The sequence below is a fragment of the Triturus cristatus genome, chromosome 5_1 (genome assembly GCF_964204655.1).
Source record: "Triturus cristatus chromosome 5_1, aTriCri1.1, whole genome shotgun sequence".
NCBI lineage: Eukaryota > Metazoa > Chordata > Amphibia > Caudata > Salamandridae > Triturus > Triturus cristatus.
In genome coordinates, this window is record NC_140587.1 from 470,653,378 (window position 1) to 470,676,036 (window position 22,659).

Sequence of the window (22,659 nt, forward strand, 5' to 3'; positions counted from 1 at the left end):
TCTTCTGCATATAATCTTGTTGTCCGATATTCAGATGAAGGAATCTGCACAGGACGTCCATCATATCGTCCACCTTTTCCTGTTGGAAACAACTGCGGGAAACAACGAGCTTCCAAACTCTCTTCCCATACACTCATGGGACTTCCTGTTGCTTTTTTCATTTGAAACAACTCAATTGTATTCCCCATCACCTCTTTGGAATGAAGTGGATGTACACTGTAATGTTCATAGAGCTCTTCACATCTGGACATGTCCACTTTTTCAATTTGTCCACTTAATGTTTCACTATCTTCTGCTAAATCTATTTCTTCTTCTCCAATAAACACATTTCTATAGTACTCATTATTTTGTATCAGCTACAATGATGCCTTTTGCAATTTTCTAACATCCACTAACTCTTGCCAGATTCTCTTATTCTTAGTAGGAACACCATTAACTAGAATGACTAGTGGCTCATTTTCTGCATGATCTACACCAATAGTTTCAACATTTTTCCTTAAATCTAATGGTAAATACACAACTCTTCCTTTCAATCCTCTTTGCAACTCTGATGGAGGTAATTTACTTGTTTTGGGCTCCATACGAACAATAGCCTGAAAAGGGTGAACACATTGTATTAGAATAGACTTGTACGTATTTAAATCTATCAGCTCTGGAGGAATAGCAACCAACTCTAGATTATTATGAACAGCTCTAGCAGGCATTTTATTCTCATCTAATTTATTACAACAATATTTGCAAATACGCTGCTCACATCCCAAACCAAAACAATCCTCTACCAACAAATAAGTTGCAAATTCCATCCACTTATCATTATTTTCCATTTCACTTTTAAAATACAGATTGACACCCATAGTCTGATTTTTATAGTGACTTCGCCGACAACAAATACAAGAAACATTTGGTCTTTCACCTGAAATTACCCTAAACTTTGTCATTTCATCCTCACATTTTTCTGTAATTACAGGTTCTACATTGTCTTTAACATTTTGTTCTACTAATGTGTCAGTTTCTTCACTCTCTTGCTGAGGCCCAAAGTAACAAAACTCAATATCCTCACAGACCTGCTTCACATCTGAAACTTACCCACGCAAAAGAGCACTGTTCAACTCACTTAACTTTAGTGCTGGACTTTTTGCATAATACAACCTTCTCACTAACTTTAGCATTTGAGTATGATGTACTGCCAGCATTCTGAAATGGTGAAAAACACTTTCACAAACTTTCCTAGAAAGACAAGCCAGAGAATGACCTTGCAAACCAGTATGTTTTCTCACTCTGCATGGGTCTAGTCCTTGCAACAGCTTAATCTTTTGTTTTACACTTTTTTTAGTATAGACTCGTAAAAAACTACATAATTTTTCTATAGATTCCTGTTGTACACTACAAACACTACTGCAATCCCAAGTGTACACAGGGTTTTTAGCACGTCTCCCTAAAACTTCCTCAGCTATCACTTCTTCTGCATTTCTTTCAACTATTTTCTCATTCTCCATTGGACAACCATCACTAACCTCATAACCTTTACCACTGGTGTCAACTGCATACAATAATTTTTCACTTAGTGAATAACTCTCTTCATTAAAAAAAGGCTCTGAACTAGAACTGTGTTTCCATTCTCCCCAAAAAACATCACAATTTTGTTTTTATTAATAACTCTTTTCCTCCTACTTTTGGCCTTCATTACATATATTGCTTTATCTAGTGATCGAATTCTGTTCAGCACTAAAATAAACAGTTTCCTTTTTACTTCAAAAGCCTTTTCCACAATGCTTTCAATATGCTTCTTCTTTTTATAAAATAAAGCTCTCTTTTTATATTTCTTTACATCTTTCAGCAAATTATGCACTACTCTCTTGTAAAATATTTTTTTGCGTAATTCCTTATACTGATTGTCTTCTTTTACCATACTTTATCTCCTTTGACTGAACATTTGCTTTTTTACTTTTCCTCTTATTTTGATTTTTTTTCTTACTCAAAAAATTATTTGAAGTTGCAGCATTCTCAACATTCTGTTTGCTCCTACAAACATTTTTAATAAATTGCTTCGTGATCTTACCAGAAGATTTTTTCCTTTTAGCCACATTATCTTTTTCATTCAATACTTGTGGTTGATGTTTCTTCAAATAATCCTCCTGTCTCTGTTCTTTTCTTTTTCTTTTTTTTCTGGCATAATTTCACGATTTTAACATTGAAAAACAGTATCTGCAAAAAAGAGTCACAAATAAATGTATATTAATAACTTTCAAATTTACAATATTCCATTACTGTACAAACACATTTTATATAAAAACAGACTAAAAAACTATAGCCCTGAACCACAAGTGTGACGATGATTAAACCACTACATACAGAATGCATACTACTTTGAAGCAGTTCATGCCTTAAAGCCTACCTCACAAAAAGACTACATGCTAACTAACTGAATGATTACAGTACTAAAAAGAGACGCACTGGGTGAGTAACAGGGTGTTTGCTAGAAGTGTATGAATACTAACTGGGGAATTGAAGCTGCGAAAGACAACTGTGTAGCTCATTAGAGAACTGAATGCATACTGGATAGGTATTTAAAGCAGTCCATGTGCTAAGGCCCGGCTCACTGCATGAGTACTTGGGTACTGACTGAATGATTAGACTACAGCAAGGAGACTGCCTGGGTGAATTTATAACTGGTAGACTTTTCGCACAGGGAATTAATTAGTACTTGGTACTAAAAAGGTCACTAAAAGACTGCAAAGGGAGTGACAAGATGTTTGCTGGACTATATGGATATTGACTAGGGAATTGAAAGTATAAAAGAGAAATCTCTAGATGGTTAAAAGACTGCATGCATAGTGCATATGGGTTTGAAGCTGTCCATGTGCTAAGTCCTGGCTCAGTGCATGAATACTTAGACAGTAACTGAATCATTAGAATACTAGAAAAAGGGTGTCTTGGTGAATTTATAAATGTTTGGGTTTTGGCACAGTGAATGAATTACTACATGGTGCTGAATGGGTCACTAGAAGACTACAAAGAGAGTGATAGGGTGTTTCCTGGAAGTGTATGGAAACTGTCTAGAGAATTGAAGGTGTGAAAAACAACTGTGTAGGTGGTTAGAGAACTACATGCATACTGCATGGACATTTGAAGCAGTCTATTTGGTAATGAATGGTTCACAACATAAGTACTTAGAAACTGACTAAATCATCAGACTACTTCTAGGACAGTGCCTGGGTAAAAATATTACATTTTCAGTTCTGGGGCAGTAAAGACATAACTACATGGCACTGTACTTTAGTGTCAAAGCATGACTCATTTTATCAACGCATAAGCAAAGACTGGCTTCCAATTCTACTAAAACTTGACAACATAACAGGTTTCAAAACAGTTTTCTGTCAGCAAATGCACAATGTTCCCAAACGCTTCTCTGACAGTGGTTCCCAAATGCACACAGACTCACAGTGTGATTCTAGACAAGCACCACTATCCCTAGGAGTTTACCAAAACTCATTCACTACAGTGGAAGAGGTAAGGGAACTGCACACAATCTACATATTTCACGACTACACTTTAGTGTCAATGCCTGACTCATTTAATCAACACATAAGCAAAGACTGGCTTGTAATGCTACTAAAACTTGACAACATGACAGGTTTCAAAACAGTTATCTGTCAGCCAATGCACAATGTTACCAAACGCTTCTTTGACAGTGGTTCCCAAATGCACACAGACTCACAGTGTGATTCTAGACAAGCACCACTATCCCTAGGAGTTTACCAAAACTCATTCACTACAGTGGAAGAGGTAAGGGAACTGCACAGAATCTACATATTTCACGACTACCCTTTAGTGTCAATGCCTGACTCATTTAATCAACACATAAGCAAAGATTAACTTCTAATGCTACTAAAACTTGACAACATGACAGGTTTCAAAACAGTTTTCTGTCAGCAAATGCACGATGTTACCAAACGCTTCTCTGACAGTGGTTCCCAAATGCACACAAACTCAAAGTGTGATTCTAGACAAGCACCACTATCCCTAGGAGTTTACCAAAACTCATTCACTACAGTGGAAGAGGTAAGAGAACTGCACACAATCTACATATTTCACGACTACACTTTAGTGTCAATGCCTGACTCATTTAATCAACACATAAGCAAAGACTGGCTTCTAATGCTATTAAAACTTGACCACATGACAGGTTTCAAAACAGTTTTCTATCAGCAAATGCACGATGTTACCAAACGCTTCTCTGACAGTGGTTCCCAAATTCACACAGACTCACAGTATGATTCTAGACAAGCACCACTATCCCTAGGAGTTTACCAAAACTCATTCACTAAAGTGGAAGAGGTAAGTGAACTGCACACAATCTACATATTTCACGACTGCACTTTAGTGTCAATGCCTGACTCATTTAATCAACACATAAGCAAAGTCTGGCTTCTAATGCTACTAAAACTTGACAACATGACAAGTTTTAAAACAGTTATCTGTCAGTAAATAAACAATGTTACCAAATGCTTCTCTCACAATCCTTACCCAAATGCAAACAGACTCACCGTGTGATTTTAGACAATCAACACTATCCTAGGACTTTACCAAAACTCCTTCACTACAGTGGAAGTGATAAGGGAACTGCACACAATCTACATATTTCACGACTGCAATTTACTGTCAATGCCTGACTCATTTAATGAAAGCATAAGCCATAACTGTCTTCTAATGCTACTAAAACTTCACAACATGACATGTTTTAAAACAGTTATTTGTCAGTAAATAAACGATGTTACCAAATGCTTCTCTCACAATCCTTACCCAAATGCACACAGACTCACACTGTGATTTTAGACAAGCAACACTATCCTAGGAGTTTACCAAAACTCATTCACTACTCTGGAAGAGTTAATGGTACTGCACACAATCTACATATTTAAGTACACCACATCAGTGTCAAAGCATGACTCATTTAATCAACACATAAGCAAAGACTGCATTCTAATGCTACTAAAACTTGATAACATGACAGGTTTTAAAACAGTTTTCTGTCAGCAAATTCACGATGTTACCAAACGCTTCTCTGACAGTGGTTCCCAAATGCACACAGGCTCTCTGTGTGATTCTAGACAAACAACACTATCCCTTACACTATACCAAAACACATTTCTTCATCTACAAGGAGTACTACATTACTGCAGAAACATAACTCATTTCACAAATTCATAAACAATAAGTGGTTTCTAAATCTACCAAAATATAAGAACTGCACAGTTATCTGTCTACAAACACATGAAAAAACACAAAACCTTATCACAAAATGGTTTCTACATGCACACACACTGTCAATAAGATTGTAGAGAAAAAAAAGTACTCCCTACACTTTAGCAGAAAAAATACATTAGTCTGATTAAAAAAAAAATAGTCTACATACATCCCCTCACAATTAAATAACTCACCTTTCAAGATGTTTTGTAGATTAAGAAGTATATCAGTCACACACCAGATATCAGTCACACACCAGATTTTCTTATACAGAATCTTTGCACTGTGCACCTGTCAGCAAAACCAAAGAACGGCAAAGTTTCCCTCTCATTTTCCACACATATACATGTAAACATCAAATCACATTCCTTCCCACATAAATTCAAAAGCAAACACACATTTCTATTGGTTAAACATTTCAACCCTTTCCAAATGACATAAACTTCAACCCTTCCCCCAATCTGCCTTCTGCCCGTTACCATAGAAACAGGTCATGGAACACTGTACTGAGCACACAGGTCACAAGTTCAGCACACACAATGTTGCTAATCAAAACACCAAGTGTGCTTGACTTCTCCACATATCAGCTTATCATATATAATGTTCCTTACAATCTGTTTTTGTTAACCAATAAGAATCAAGCGTTTAAAAAACAGAAATATGCACCCTTCCTTTCAGTGTAGAAGGTTGTCAAACAACCAATGATTTCTTGTCTTTTTTCAAAATTGCATCTTAGCCACCATTTTAGAAACATCTTACTTTCCAAACTGCCATTTCATTTACAGAGACCATCTGAGTGCATCCAGACCTCCTTACAAGATGCTTACAGTGTGGATTGTGGGACACAGCTACATTTTCTGGAGCCAAAGGTATGCAGAAAACAAAGGCATTTACAAAGACCTAGGTTTGCCAAATGTAGACATTAAATGGATTGGACAGAGAGGGTTAAAGTGGTACCAATTGATGCCATAGGTGAAATCCTTCATGCAAATCCAACACCCTGACCTCATAATAGTGCACTGTGGTGGCAATGACCTAGGCACTTTGACTGGGGTAGGTCTGGAAATGCTTATTGCACAACTGATTTCACTTTTCCCTAAAACTGTCTTTGTGTATTCTAACATATGCCAAAGGCAGAAATGGAACTGGTCTGATCATTTTTGTCCACAGATTGAGAAAGCTAGGAAACATGTGAATAAATCTGTTTCTGCTTTTCTCCGAGACTACAGAATGGGGTCCATTTACAATAACAATCTGCGCTTTCATATGCAAGAGATGTATAGGAGAGATGGAGTACACTTTACTGATGAAGGAAACAGAGTCTTCCTCAACAACTTTAGACTCTGTATAGGTACTTACTTATAAGTACCAAAAACTCTCAATGAACACAACGGCTCTTTTTAGAGCCACTCAAGAACAAAACACTTAAACTTAATCTTTATCTCCCAACAATTTTATTTTTTTCCCTTGGATCCGCGAACCCACCGCGAGAGGATCCGTGCATCCAACGCGATAGGATGCACGCACCGTGCGCGCAGTTCGCCGCTTTTTTAAAAAAAAATAAAGGGGGCCCCAGGGGGTCCTTCTGGGACCCCCTAAGCACCTCTAGAGGGTCAGAGTATTTCCACTCTGCCCCCTTTATATGTTTTACGCACTTATTCCCCTTGTTTCTTCAGCCTCGCTTCTACCGAGGCAGAAAATGGCCGCCAACAGTTCCTGGTTTCGAATGTAGAGAGACGCTCAACAGCCAATTAGCATTCAGCGCGCGATCGGGAGGGTGCGCACTAGGTTCGGGGAGGGTTCGCGTACGGTGTGGGTAGTGTCCGCTGATCCTCCGTGGCCATAGATATCACTAACTTTTTTACCCTAATTTTCTCAGGAACTACTGAACAGATTCACACCAAATATGCAAAAGGCACGAGTCCGAACTGAGGACTACCTCTTTGCCAAATTTGGTGTCATTCCGTTCAGCGGTGCGGGCTGTAGCTGCGACAACAGATTCTATTCTATGGGAAATTGCATGGGGAAAACGTGTTTTGGGACCCCCCTTTTTTCTCGGCCCCCGCTTAACGAATCACCACGAAACTTTCAGGGTAGGAGCAGAGCTGGCCAAAAGTTTGGAGAATTTTGCGAGGATTCGTCAACCGGCGCCAAAGATATTCCCAATAGAATGTTGCGGATTTCCTATGGAAAATAGGTCCTAACTGTAACGATCTACTGGCGACCGCCAGTAGATTATATATGATGATGATGATGATGATGATGAATTGGCTTTTATAAAGCGCAACTTACACTCCATGGAGCATCTTGGCGCTAGAAACATCACGTGTCATAGGTGAGAAGGGAGGGAGAGTTGTCCGAAAACATAAAGGAAAGTGGAGAAGTACTTAATACAGAGAGGGTGAGTGATATTAAATTAAATTAACGCTAGACATAGTGTGTCAGTGGCCTTAAAAATCCATGTTTTAAGGGCTTTTCGGAACAGATTCTCTGAATGAATCAGACGCATCTGGGGTGGGAGCTTGTTCCAGGCTCTAGCTCCTAGCACTCCGATGGATTTTCCACCTTTTGTGGTCCGTCTGAATTTGGGGACAGCTAATAGGTTTAAGTTGGATGATCTGAGTGACCTGGAGGGAGTGTATCTTCCAAACCTTTGGGATAGGTATGAGGGGCCCGACTGGTGGTAAGCTCTGAAAGTGATGAGTAGGATTTTAAATAAAACTCTCTTATGAATGGGTAACCAGTGCAGGGTTTTGAGTGCCATGGATGCAGATGATTTCCTGGGTAGTCTTAGCACTAAGCGGGCAGCAGCATTCTGAACCATCTGCAATTTGTGTAAGACAGCTTTGTTGGAACCTGCATAGATGCTTTTGCAGTAATCTAGCCGCGATGTAATGAGGGCTACTGCTACCGTTTTTCTGGCTGTCAGGGGGAGGAGGTCAAAGAACCTTCTGAGGCCTCTAATAATGTTGAAACAGGACCCTGCCACAGTCCCTGCTTGTTTTTTGAAGGATAGGGCTTCATCAAACCTTATCCCGAGGTTGCGGGCTGACGTGATGGTATTAGGTGGAACTTCGGCGTCTTGGGGCCACCAGTTGTTAGGGGAAAAGAGGTTATTCTGACCAAAAGGGAGGATCTCAGTCTTGCCTGAATTGCATTTAAGGTGGTGAGTTCTCATCCATTCAAAGGTTGCGGTGAGACAAACTCTCAGATTTTCTTCTGCTTTAGTTGAGTTGTTGTCCAATACAAGGATGAGTTGGGTATCATCCGCGTAAGATATTGTACTGATGTTGAATGATGTAATCAGTTCAATCAAAGGGGACATATAAAGGTTAAAAAGGACCGGGCTCAAGCTTGAGCCTTGTGGTACCCCTGTTGTTAAAGTTTTTTCCTCTGAGCAATAGCTTCCTAATATGGTGATTTGTTTTCTATGGCTTAGAAAATTTTTCAGCCATTTGAAAGCGGTTCCTGTTAGTCCTGATTCTGCCAGGCGGCCAATTAATACGGGGTGTGAAACCGTATCAAAGGCCGCCGATAGATCGAGCAGGATCAGGACAGCCTTTTTTCCTTGATCCAGTGCCATCTTAAGTGTCTCTACAGTATGTAGAAGGGCTGACTCTGTGGAGTGTTTTGCCCTAAAACCTGCCTGGTTAGGGTGTAAGAGGTGATTTTCCTCCAGGTGTTTAGTCAGCTGTTTGTTTACTGCTGCTTCAGTCAGTTTGAATAGCAGTGGAAGCAGCGAGATTGGGCGAAGGTTAGAGAGTGTGGTGGGATCAGCTAGGGGCTTTTTCTGTAGCGGTTTTACAGCAGCACGCTTCCATTCAGATGGAATGACGGCAGTGGCTAGAGAGGAATTTATGATGGAATTTATAATTGGGTTTACCATGTCTACTAACATGTGGAGCAGCAGTGGGTATATATATATATATATATATATATATATATATATATATATATATATATATATATATATATGTATACATATATATATATATATATATATTTACTGAAAAAACCATAGGTTTCACACACGTTATGGTTAGGAATTAGCATTTAAAAAACCTTGCAAATTCACTTAAAAAACCATAGGTTTCACACATGTTATAGTTAGTAGGACATTTCACTCGTGAAAAACCAATGAAATTCCCCTGTTATAGTTAGTGCAGGCAACTATATCTCACGCGACCGCAATCCTCTGCTGATGACGTCAGATATTACATCACTGTATTTAGACACTAATTTACCCATGTCTTCTTCCATTAATTTTTAGCTATACATATATTACAAATTTTTTTTTTTCAGAAAAACACATATGTCATCAGTGATGTAATATCTGACGTCATCAGCAGAGGATTGCGGTCGCCTGAGTTATAGTTGCCTGCACTAACTATAACGGGGGAATTTCATTGGTTTTTCACGAGTGAAATGTCCTACTAACTATAACATGTGTGAAACCTATGGTTTTTTAAGTGAATTTGCAAGGTTTTTTAAATGCTAATTCCTAACTATAACGTGTGTGAAACCTATGGTTTTTCCAGTGAATTTGTACGTTTTTTGAAATGCTAAGTTATGTTTTTTTTTTTTTTAAATGTTGCCGTGTGCGCACGGTACGCGTAGTCGCGGAATCGTTACGCGAAGTTCGCGGAATTTTTCCGTTTACGCCGTGCGCGTACGCTACGCGCATTCCGCGATTTTTCGAAAAAAAATTACAATTAATTTTTGCCCTTGGGGGTCCTTCTGGGACCCCCTGACAAAGGCTAGGGGGTCAGGAACTGTCCACCCTACCCCCTTTTCACGTTCTCCACCTTTGTTTTTCACCCCCTCAGACTGCGAGAGACAAAATGGCGGCCGACACTTCCTGGTTTCGACCGATTCGATGTTTACTAAGATCTAACAACCAATCAGAATCCCGCTCGTGCACGGCGGCGTGCGCGTACGGTAAGCTTACGGTACGCGCTCGGAGCGCGCCTATAGATATATATATTGATTTAAATGCTATTTTCTCAGGAAATACTGAACAGATTTACACGAGACCTTCAAAAGGCACATCCCTGACCTGAGGGCTACCTCTCTGCCAAATTTCAAGTAATTCTGTTCAGCCGTTCGGGCTGTAGCTCGGACTAAAGGTCCTATGGAAAAATGCATAGGGAATATGTGTTTTGGGACCCCCCCTTTTTCTCAGCCCCCACTTGACGAATCCCCCTGAGACTTTCAGGGAAGGAGCGGAGCGGAGCGCCCCACCTATTTTGAGAATTTCGCGAGGATTCGTCAATCGGCACCAAAGTTATTCCAAATAGAATGTTGCGGATTTCCTATGGAAACACGGTCCTAACTATAACTATCTACTGGCGACCGCCAGTAGATAATATATATATATATATATATATATATATATATATATATATATATGGAAGGGGGTCACGTGGCCTCCCTTCCCTGGGCCACGTTTTGCCCCGGGTACTCCATCCCTGGGGCATGGCCTCTTTTAAAAACAAATATAGGTAAGGGAGGCCACGTGGCCGCCCTTCCCTGGGCCACTATTGGCCCCGGGAACACCATCTCCCAGGGCTTGGACATTTTATATATTTTTTTACTGAGGTGAGCTGCGCGGCCCCCCTCCCCAGGTCGATTTCAGCCCTGGGGGACCCCATCCCTGGGGGTCCGACCATTTATTTTTTTTAAATAAAGGGAGGGGGCCGCGTGGCCCCCCTCCCGGGTCACTTCTGCCCCTTGGGACCCCATCCCCTGGGGCCGGCCCTAGACTTGGAGCCCGTGCGGGGAGCCCCAATTCCCCCCACAGTCCCTGCCAGCTCCCCGCCTCCTGCGGGAGCCAGGATTGCTTTTGGGCAAGGGGAACTGCTGACATGCAGTTCCTCTTGCCCAAAACCAATCTGCTTTGCTTCATTGTAGTGAGAGCAGGTTTCCTGCTCTCGCTTCAATGAAGCAAAGAAGGATTTTGCTATGGCAGGGCAGGAGCTGCACGGCTCCCACCCTGCCTTTGCAAATGGCAATGTCCCAGGGGTGGGCAACCCGGGACATTGCAGGAGTTGCCCATGGGGGGTGGTGGTCCCCAGGGCAGTCAAGGGCTCCAGGAGGGGGCCGTGTGGCCTCCTCCCAATGTATACAAAGCCCCGTGGAGGTGTTGGTCCCCGGGGGTCCGCACAGACCCCTGAATTTAAATAATTAGTGCCCCGGAGAGGTGGTGGTCCTCGGGGCAGTGTGGGGGGGCAGGAGCCCCCCACTCTTAATTTTTTTAATTTAAGCCCGGGAGGGGGTGGTTCCCGGGGCTTAGGGGGCCCGCGAGGCCCCCGCAAATAATTAAATAAAGCACCGCTGAGGTGGCAGTCCCTGGGGCTTGGCGGGTCCTGGGAGGCCCCACATTTCATTAAACAAGCCCCAGGGAGGTGACGTTCCCCGGGGCTGCGGGCTTCGTTTTTTAAAATTTTCTCTGCAGCATTCGCCCACCCAGTGCGAATTCTGCCAATTTAGTTTTTTAAAAAAAATGCATTTTTGTTGCCTGGGGGTCCCTGTGGGACCCCCTTAGGAGGTCTAGGGGTCAGGGTGTTTCTACCATGCCCCCTTTTCTTCAATTTTCACTTTTCCCCCCTTTTTCTTGTGACTCGGTTACTTAGTCACAAGATGGCTGCCAACACATTCTGCTTTGGATTGTTGGCAGCCAATCAGATGTCAGCTCGTGCTCAGAAGGAGTTGCAACTCCTCCTCTATGCTCAGATACATACATTTTTATTTTTGGAATTTCTCAGCAACTACTGTGAGTGGAGCGGATTCACACCGTGTCTAAAGTTCCTATAGAAATAAACATGGGGAAAACGCATTTTGGAACCCCCCTTTTTTCCCAGCCCCAGCTTCTCGATTCACCCCAAAACTTTCAGGCCAGGAGCTGACCTGAGTGTACCATTAGTTTTAAAAAATTTGGTAAGATTCATCAAACGACTTGGCAAAAGAATGTAAAGGAAAGGCATGTGCATTGAAATGACATGCATGGTAAAGGGTTTGTGGTAAAGGCAGGTGTGGTTAAGACAGCATTGTAATGGCTGTTTTCCTTTACAGCCTTTGAGACAGTTAGAAACTTACTCCTGCCAAGAGTTTGAGTAAAATTCTTTCAAGCATGTAAAAGGTAACATAACATAACATGACATGTGTATTTGTAAAGCACACGTTCACCCACAGGTCTCTTGGCGCTGAATAACAGATGTTTATTGTTACCCAACTCAATGGTACTCATTTTGGTACTCATTTTATCGACCTCTGAAAGGCTGAGTGGACCCGCCGGGATTTGAACCTGTGACCATGAGGTCGAACACAGGCCCCTGTAGTAGATGCATTAATCCACTGAGCCACCAGACCCGGCCGCTTTGGTGACTCTAGATAACCTCAGGCCGATCGCACGTCCCCGTGACGGCGACGATACATTCGGATGTCTGCCCTATCAACTTTCGATGGTACTTTCTGTGCTTACCATGGTGACCACGGGTAACGGGGAATCAGGGTTCGATTCCGGAGAGGGAACCTGAGAAACGGCTACCACATCCAAGGAAGGAAAAACTCGCAATAAATGAATGGGAGTGGAGGTGAAATGGTTTCCCAATGGAGATTTATTTTTCCTTGTAGTGCAATAAAGGAACAAAATATGCTGCTACACAGAAGCGCTGACTATCTACAATCATAGGACTTTTTAAGGATAATGCTTGGAAAGCTGCAACTGGTGAAGCATTCTAAATGAATAACTGGAAAGTTTGTTGAACTCCACAGTCATGAATTTTCCCCCATGCGAGGTCATGGACATGGGGGTTTATCACTACGAAAATGTTCCCAAATTGTGCCCTACAAGGTCGGCACTGTATAAGAAACACAGCAATTAACTGAATGTGTTAAACAGCATTTTAGGGTCTGCTGTAGAAAACCTTTTAACACTCAGAAGCACTTTGATTCGCTAAATCAGATGGTTTGCCACTAGTAAAAAACTGATTTGGAAAAGTGTTTCAAAAGTGGTAAATGGGTTTAGGAATGGATGAGGTATTGCTCAATGGAAGGGACGTACTGTGGGTGACCCTTCCAAACTATGATTTGTTCCCTGTTGTATTATGATTTTTAAACATTATTCCGGTTGAAAACCATTGATCAGTTACAAACTCCCAAGTTGGGGTGGTAACTGATTCACAAATGTTTGAACCTCTTTCCTTGTGTGAATGTTGAAAAATGTTTCAGAGAATGTGGACAGCTGTCTTCCCAATGAAGCTTTAAAAATATTGTTCTTGTTTAAAAATAGAGTTCCATTTCCTTTAAGGAAAACAGGCTTAATATATAAAGTATGTTTTCTTAATTTAAGCTGTATCACCAGCAAGATGGTCTGCTGAACCATTCATGGGTTCAATGACCCCATATCATGGTAAAAAATGTCACTGTTAAAACTATTGTCTCAAAAATATTGTTTACCACAATATTGTGTTCCCAAACCTATAATGATATAAAAAATGATTTACCAAATTTTTTTTTTGTGAAAAGTAATATCTTCATAATATATTTTCGAATATATATACAGTCTAAATTAGTAAATGCAAAGTATTATAATATATAACATTAATATACTGTAAAGTAAATAAATTCAACTTAGGGGCCGATTACAATGGCGTTCGGAAAGGCCTTGAACGGGATTTGGATTTGGATAGTCCGATTTGGAACCTATGTTTCTGATTCGGAACTTATGTTTCGGACTGATCGGATACATTTCCCAATGACCAATTACAATGCAAGCAAACTGTTTGGGCTGTCCTAATCGGTTCCGATCGGCATTTAGACAGGCCAAATCGTTCGGAGCTGAATCGTACAGCTCTATGGACACTGTTTCTGACCAAGCTATTGCGATGTCCGATTCTGACAACCTTTCCGAATTGGTTTGGTCCAACACGAAATGGCTGTCAGAATCTGACTTTGGGGGCCCCCTTCACCTGTAGGTCTCTGGTTGGGGCCCATGGGGGGTACCCATGGGACCCCTCTTTACAGCCATGTACAGTGTGGTAGGCAAGATGGGGTGCCCGTTACAGGGTGCAAGCTTTTCCCCAACCCCAAATGGGAGCCTGTGTTCTCGTTCGGAACACAGGCTCCCATTGAGGTCAATGCTAGCCTGACCGAAAGATGTTCAGTAGCATTGCAATCGGTCGTTTGGACTTGCAGAACCAGATTTGGTCGGAAAGGATTCCAAAACCGATTCAGTCGGATGAGTTTCCGAACGATATCATAATTGGCCCCTACATTTTTAATACTATAACTCCAGCCCTAAAGTAACTATAACTTATGCCACTGCCACACACAGTGTTCTCATCAATGATATAATATGTGAGGCAATTAGCAGTGCATGGTGGGGGCACGAGTTATAGTTTCGTTAAAGCATAATTTATAGTTACTTGAGATTATTATCACTTTTAGCCTACTGGGTTTATCAAGAGTTCAGCATATCTACATATGTAAAGCAGACTTATTATATTTGTGAATAAATCACCAATAACTATAATCAACTGTACATGTCATTAATTCACACAGTGCAAAGTTTAATATAAGTGATTGGCAAAAAAAAATAACTTTTTTTATTAAAAAATAAATGACAGCATGTCTTTGAGTCTTTATTTTAACATTTTTCTGGCCACAAAAGTGCTGAAGGGACGAGTGCTCAAAAAACATACGGTAAGCTCTCTTGAGGTTATGATTTAATGACTCAGCCCCACCAAAACATAATAAAAAATGCTTTGTGATGCCCTGGCCCCTTCTAGTGGTATCACCAGGCTCAATAAAATCATTAAGAGCCCTTGCAAGGTAATGTGGTGCTCTCCTTGCCTGGATCAGTTAATAATACATGAGCAGTTCCTGCCTCTCCTTTTTTATTCACTTATTTTATATTTTCTATAATTTTTTGGGTGTCCCCGTGGCCTCCTTGGGCACCTACATCTTTAATTTTTATTGGGGGCAACGGGGGAGTGACAGTGCCCCTGCGGCCCGGCTAGCTCCCTGCAAGCAGCCCCATGCATGAGTCTACACCCCTTTTTTAATATCTTGTTGTTGGTGTTCAAAAAAGTTTTTATTGGTTGTTTTCATCAACAATAATACAAATACTAAAATCAAGCACAAACAAATTACTTACATGAAATCAATAAACAGACATTATACATTGACGCGTGAGGTTAAGGTGGTGTCATGGCATTGTATGTAATGCGTTCCTAAACCCATGACTCACCCTTTGGGAGGATACATGAAGAGCTGTAAGGGCCCCCTTAAAGCTAATCACATGATATAATAAACTTTAAATACAGAAAATATCGAAAAGAAAAAGAATACCATAATACAGATTATACATTGACGGTATGCATGTACTAATATTATTCAACAGCATTGTTCAGGTTCGTCCCCTTAGGGGATTATTTGGCCGAACAGATATTACCATGATGTGGACAGGCGGTGGGCCTACCCCCCACGCTAAGATCTGTTGTTCATGGCGGTTTATGTGATTTGAAATATAGATCAAGGCTGTCCCACATATGTCTGATGGGGGGTTTCCATGGTGAACTTTGGAGAGCAATGTTGTCAGCACCCCTAAGATTGAAGACCCAGTTTAGCCAGCAGTTAAAAGACGCTTTTTGTGTGTCCTTCCAATTATTTAAGATGACCTTAACCGCTGCTGTCAGGAGCAGGTCCAAAAGGGCACTGTCCTTATCGTTCAAGGAATCTACCCTGAGGAAGCCAAATGTCAGCGTGGAAAGTTCCCTTTTGAGGGAGCATGAGAATAATTTAGAAATAAAATTGAATACCCTGTCCCAAAAAGGTTCCACACATTTGCAGAACAGTATCAGATGTGCAAGGTCCCCTCTCTCTTCCATACAATTCCAGCAGCTAGGGTCCTCACAAATCTTGTGTAAGTGTAGGCGGACTGGTGTCCAATAAGCCTTATGTAGGAGCCAGAAATGTGTCTGTGAAAGGGCCGGTGAAACTTTATTCCTTCCTGGAGACAGAACTCCATGTTTTGGTCCAATCAGCTTCGGATATGAGGGAAGAAGAGTGTGAGTCCCAAAATGAGATAAGCTTCTTATTGAGGGCAGATTGTTTGGGCGGAGTAGCTTGTAGACCCAAGAAACCTGGTGACCCAACTTATTTATCTTCTCTACGTATTGTGGGAGGGAAGGGGGTGAGGGCAGTAATTTAGCTTTCGTTTGTGCTGCCTTTACTTTTAAAAAGTTGTAAAACTCCAGGGAGCCCAGATTATATTTAGACTGTAGGTCTTTGAATGTAAAGGGGTATGCTGAGTCGAATAGTTGGTGTGGAAAGAAGATACCTAGCAATCCAGGCCTCATTATGTAGAGTACTCCCTTTATATAAAATATTATGGTTGTCCCATAGTGACTCAAGATTAGATCGTTTTATGCTGATGTCTAATTTCTTATCCAATTTCAGTTGGGCAGATTTTGTGTTCTTAAATATGGATTTTGAACAGTTGACATTCGAGAAGTTGGAGGTAAGAAGGGCTGCTGGGGAAAGATTATTAAGCAAGGATTTTTCAATTTCTAGCCAGACTGGTGTATACTGCGCGGGTGGTACAAGCCAGTATGAACCCTGTTTAGCTAAGAACGCTGTTTGGTAAAGTTTAAAGTCTGCTAGGTTGACCACCCCCCAAGGGATTTATCTAATCTGAGTCTTTTCAGACCAATTCTGGCCTTCTTCCCTTGCCATAGAAATTTGGATATGAGGATGTCTAACTTACGGTGGAAATCCTCAGTCAATAAGAGAGGGAGCATTGTGATTAGGTAATTCACTAAGGGCGTAATCATCATCTTGATGGTTTCGATTCTGCCCCATCACGTGATGAATCTTGGGGACCATTCGTCTAGGACATCTTTAATTTTCCCCAGGGTGATGGATTCATTCTGTTGAAAAGACTCTAAGATAGTGCTGCCGAATTATATCCCTAGATATTTGATAAATCCCGGCAGCCATGCAAGGCCCGAGTCTCCCAGTATCTCCCTGGTACAGTGAATGTTCAAGGGATTAACTTCGGATTTGTCTCTGTTTAACTTATAGCCAGAGTGGGATGAATAAACTTCTATGGATCGCATCAGGGCCTTAACAGAGGAGCTTGGATCCTCCGTAACAATGAGAATATCATCAGCATAGGTGGCCAATTTCACCTGAGAGTCCTTAAAACGTACTCCTTTTATTTCGTTATTACACTTAATATCCTGAATTAATGGCTCAAGGGCTGGGAGAAAGAGAGAGGGAGAAAGAGGACAACCCTACCTAGTTCCTTGCTCGAGTGTAAAGGCATCCAAGAGGGTTTCATTGATCGCTATGCATGCGGTAGGTGGTGAATACATAGCCCTAACCATGTTAATGTACGAGCTACCTAGATTAAAAGATAGCATGCAGTGTCTCAAGAATGCCCATGAGACTATGTCAAATGCTTTTTCTGCGACCAGGGCAGCCGCCGTCGGTAGTAGGAGTAACTGCAAGGCGGTGATGTTGCGTGCACTGCATCCCCAAATGCGATGCAGTGCACGCAACGAAATTCGTTTTATTAATTTATATGTTAATTTACCTGTAAACCTCCAAAATCCATAGTTTACTACCCCCCACCCTGCCCCTCCCCCTCCCCACATCACCGCCCTGCAGTTACTCCTACTACCGACCGCGGCTGGTCCAGGGTGATGGCTATAGATGGGTCAGGCTTCATCTTTGCTTGCCCTAATATGTGACATAATAAGCGAGTGTTGTCATTAGACATTCGGTTTTTGAGGAATCCAACTTGTGAGTTACTAATTAACTTTAGAGGAACCCCATTCAGCCTTAGGGCTACAATTTTTGCATACATTTTACAGTCCACATTGATCAGTGAAATTGGCCTATAGTTTATAGGTAATAGGGGGTCCTTCCCTTCCTTAGGTATGACGATAATGTTGGCTTCTTTCATTGAATCTGATGTACATCCCTCCCTGGCTATGGTATTGAAAACTTTTAACAGTGTTGGTTGTAGAGACCCTACGTATGCCTTATAGAAGGAAGCCGAGAACCCGTCTGGGCCCGGGGCCTTGTTAGTTTTCAGGGTTTTGATAGAGCTAGCTAGTTCCATTGCCAAAATGGGTTTCCCTAGCGCTGCACTTTCTGTCTCCAAGAGGCTCGGTAGATTTAGTGATTCTAAATACTTGGCACACTCTTCCGAATGAACTGATTGTTTGCTTTTATATAGGTCCTCATAGAAAGATTTAAAGGTGTGCAGGATCTCTCTTTGTTTAGTTTGGACGTTATTATTGGAGTCTTTTATTAAAGAGATAGTAAACTGTCTCAGCTTGTGTTTAAGGTAAGAGGCTAATAATTTGCCCGCTCTGTTACGTTGGCAGAGTTTGAGGGCCTTAAATTTGTTGATCCACACTTCTGCCCACTTACTCACAATTTTATTGTATTCATATTTTTTCTTAACTAGTTGGTCAAAGATTTTGTTACTATCTAATGCTTTGGCATGTGCGGTTTCCAGGAGTTTAATTTATTTTTCCAATTCGTCTAGTTCTGAATTCGGTTTTTTATAGATTTTTGCTTTAATCCCAATGATTACCCCCCTGATGGTTGCCTTTACTGCGTCCCACAAAGTGAAGGTGTCTGTATCTGGGAGATCATTATGCTTAATGTAGTCATGGATGGCATTCCCAATCTTTTCTTTGTCTGCTGAATCGGAAAGTACCTTATCATTAAATTGGCACCTTTTAGGAGGAAGTGTGGAATAAGTACCTGCTAATATGGTATTGATGCAAGAGTGGTCTGACACTAGTTTAGGAGCAATATCCGTTTGGTCGATGAGATGTGTAAAGGGGCCTGATATCAAAATATAGTCAATCCTAGTGTAAGAATTGTGAGGGGCTGAGTAAAATGTATAATACAGCATATCTGGGTGCTGAAAGCGCTATGAATCCTCAAGATTGAACATGGAGCAAATTTTATGGAGAACCACATGGGAGTGGGTGGTTTGATATCTACATTTGGATTGGCGGTCAATTAAGGGGTCTAAAGGTGGGTTGAAGTCACCACCTACTATGATGAGATCATCTTGGGGAAAGCTTCCTATAGTATCTGAGATCTTTTCCCAGAAATTGGGCTCATCTGAATAAAGGCCATAAATATTGAGAACATGGATTGAGTCATCCCCTTTTTTCACATGTGTGACTAAAACTCTCCCTTCATCATCATGAGTGTGTGAGACAGTAGTGATATTGGATTTTCTGGCTATAAGAGTAATAACTCTTTTTTTCTTATGATCTGCTGGTGAGCAGGAGATATGAGAGATCCAGTTGTGTTTGATGAAACCAACATCCTCCTCTGAGAGTTTCGTTTCCGGAAGGAGTATGATGTTACCCTTGGTTTTGGCCAGGTAGTCGAAGATTTTCCTACGCTTAATTTGGTGGTTAAGCCCCTTACCGTTTAGGGAGACTATATTGAGGTCTTCTGCAATGTTTTTAACTTGAGACACTGACTGATCTAATGGTGGCTACTGAAATAAAAATACCCATAAAGCAGGTGTGAAGCACCGCTTGTGAAACCCACAATGATGTATTTAGTTTCATAAGGAAAATCAACTGGTATGGACGTCTCTCTTTGCGGACCACAAAGGTTCTGTCCCTGACATTGTACCAGGAGTAGAGCATACCCGACATTTCAATGTAACCAAGAAAAAAGATGAAGAAAACATACAACAAAAAGAAAACAACCACAGATATTTTTACCCCCATTCCCTCCTCTCCCCACCCCTCCCTCCCCCTACCTGAGAAATTCAGATGTAGGAGCTGCGACAGCAGGTCAGTCAACTGTCAGCTGGGAGGATATTGACCTGGATTAAATCTAATCTGGAGTAACTCAAACTGAAGTAGCACTGATTCATTACATGTGTAATAATAATGATTTTGACTTATACTCAGTGGGCATCACTAACCACTATTAATATATATTTCTTGTTAACCAGTTAGAGCAAAACAAGGCTCTGTCCAGGGATCCTATATATCCAAAACTAGAATATCTGAATTTCGTGACTACCACGATCTATTGAAACAAACATTTGCGTCTGATTATTGCGTCAAAAACTTATGTAGTGACGCTTAGAACCAGCGATCAAGATGCAGAAACACTCATAGGATTGACGAACAACCTACTCCTTGTACTGAACAACTTGTGCCCAACGGGGAAGTTACCTAAAGTACGACGAGCCGCAACCCGCCTATGTACAGTAAAGGCAAGGCATGTGTGTAGCATTTACATTTACGCCTATGCGATCAGTGTGAAGCTGTTACCATAAGCAAAGAACATGTGCAAAGCATTTACATTTTCAAATGTGAGAGTAGAGTGAAACAATACATTAAACCAAAAGTATATCAAGTCTTACGTTTGTTTGAGGCCCCTGTAGAGAGTTCCATTTCTTGTACTGGGTATTCTTCCAAATGTTTTGCGAGTTCTTTGGGATTTGTGAAGAAGTGTGGCTTGCCATTTTCAAAGATCCTGAACTTTGCTGTGCCTGCAAAGGAGAATTGGATGTTTGTTTCTCTCAGTTTGTCTCTTAGAAAAAGGAACCCCTTTCTTGTATCCACTGCTGGTTTTGAATAATCCTGCGTGAAGTATATTTGATGACCTTCCCAAGAGACTTAGTGGTTCTTCCTGGCAAAGTTGAGGATGGCCTCCGTATGTTGGTAGCGTAATTGTTTGTATATTATGGGTCGAGTCCATCTCCTATTTGAGGAGTTGAACGTTGGAATCCTATGCGCCCTGTACATTTCCAGAGTGTGATGACATTTTATGCCAGTAATCATGGATATCCAGGATTCCAGAAAACCCCCGCAGGATTCCGCAGAATCCTCTGAGCCCTCCGGGACTCCAAAAATATATATGTTTCTCCTTCTATTACGGTCTTCCAACTCAGCTGCGTGTCTTTTGAGCTCGCTTGTGGTGTCTTGGAGGTACTTTATTTTTTTTGTTGGCCTAGGAGGTTACATCTTCAATCTCGCTTATCCTTTGCGTCAGTGATTTTTTAGTTGATTGTGTTCATGCCTGCCCGGATGGTGGTAAGTTCTAGCTGCATGGAATCAGTATTTTGTTTAGTAGACTTTGCCAGGTCATGTACGTCAGCCAATTTCCTTAAGATCCTGTCGATTGTACTGTTTATATCCGATTTGGCTTTGATCGGAGAGTCCGAGCTCGTCGGCTCGGCTTTTGACTTTTAGAATAGAGCTCTGGATTCTTTGTCTGCCATCTTCCACCAGGGTCAGGGTCCTGAGGCAGTAATAGAAGGAACTTATCACACACTGAGCTGGTGAGTAAAAGCAACTGAAATGGTAGATCCAGCCGTAACACCAGCAAAAACAACAATTGATGGACAGAATGCAGAACAATGTGATACATTTACCCCAGTACAGATCTGGGCCTAAATCCATCGTTTTTTTGCTCACAATGCCATTCCAGTTTGAACCCAGCCATATGCAAATCAGTCTTGACCCTGTGCCTCATGGGAACAGTCCAGCCCAAACTGCCATGCCAGGTCCTCCCTGGACTGGAAACAAGCATCCTAGGACCAGTTTCGGGGTTTCACCCCACTTCAGCCAGGATAGCTTGATTCCAGTGGCATGGAGAGCACGGGACTCACGTCTTAGCATACCCGTCTCACTCGGGGTGACAAATGCAAAATGAAAAATGACAAAAGGCATGGCTTGGCAGTTCGGGCTGGACTGTTCCCATGAGGCACAGGGTCAGACTGATTTGCATATGGCCATGTCTGAACTGGGGTGGCAGAGTGGGCTAAAGAACGGTGATGGATCAAACCCAGATCTGTTGACTGGGTGTGAGTGTTTGATTGGTTCTGATGCTCCGTCCATCACCACCCCCTTTTGTACCGCTTTGTTCACCATAAGTTAGCAGGGTATGCTCAGACGTGAGTCCCTTGCTCACTTTGCCACTGGATTCAAGCAAGCCTGGCTGAAGACGGCTGAAATGCCAGAAACCGGTCCTAGGAAGCTTGTTTCTGGTCCAGGGAAGGCATGGCTTGGCAGTTCGGGCTGGACTGTTCCCATGAGGCACAGGGTCAGACTGATTTGCAGATGGCCATGTCTGAACTGGGGTGGCAGAGTGGGCTAAAGAACGGTGATGGATCAAACCCAGATCTGTTGACTGGGTGTGAGTGTTTGATTGGTTCTGATGCTCTGTCCATCACCACCCCCTTTTGTACCTCTTTGTTCGCCATAAGTTGGCAGGGTATGCTCAGACGTGAGTCCCTTGCTCACTTTGCCACTGGTTCAAGCAAGCCTGGCTGAAGACGACTGAAATGCCAGAAACCGGTCCTAGGAAGCTTGTTTCCGGTCCAGGGAAGGCATGGCTTGGCAGTTC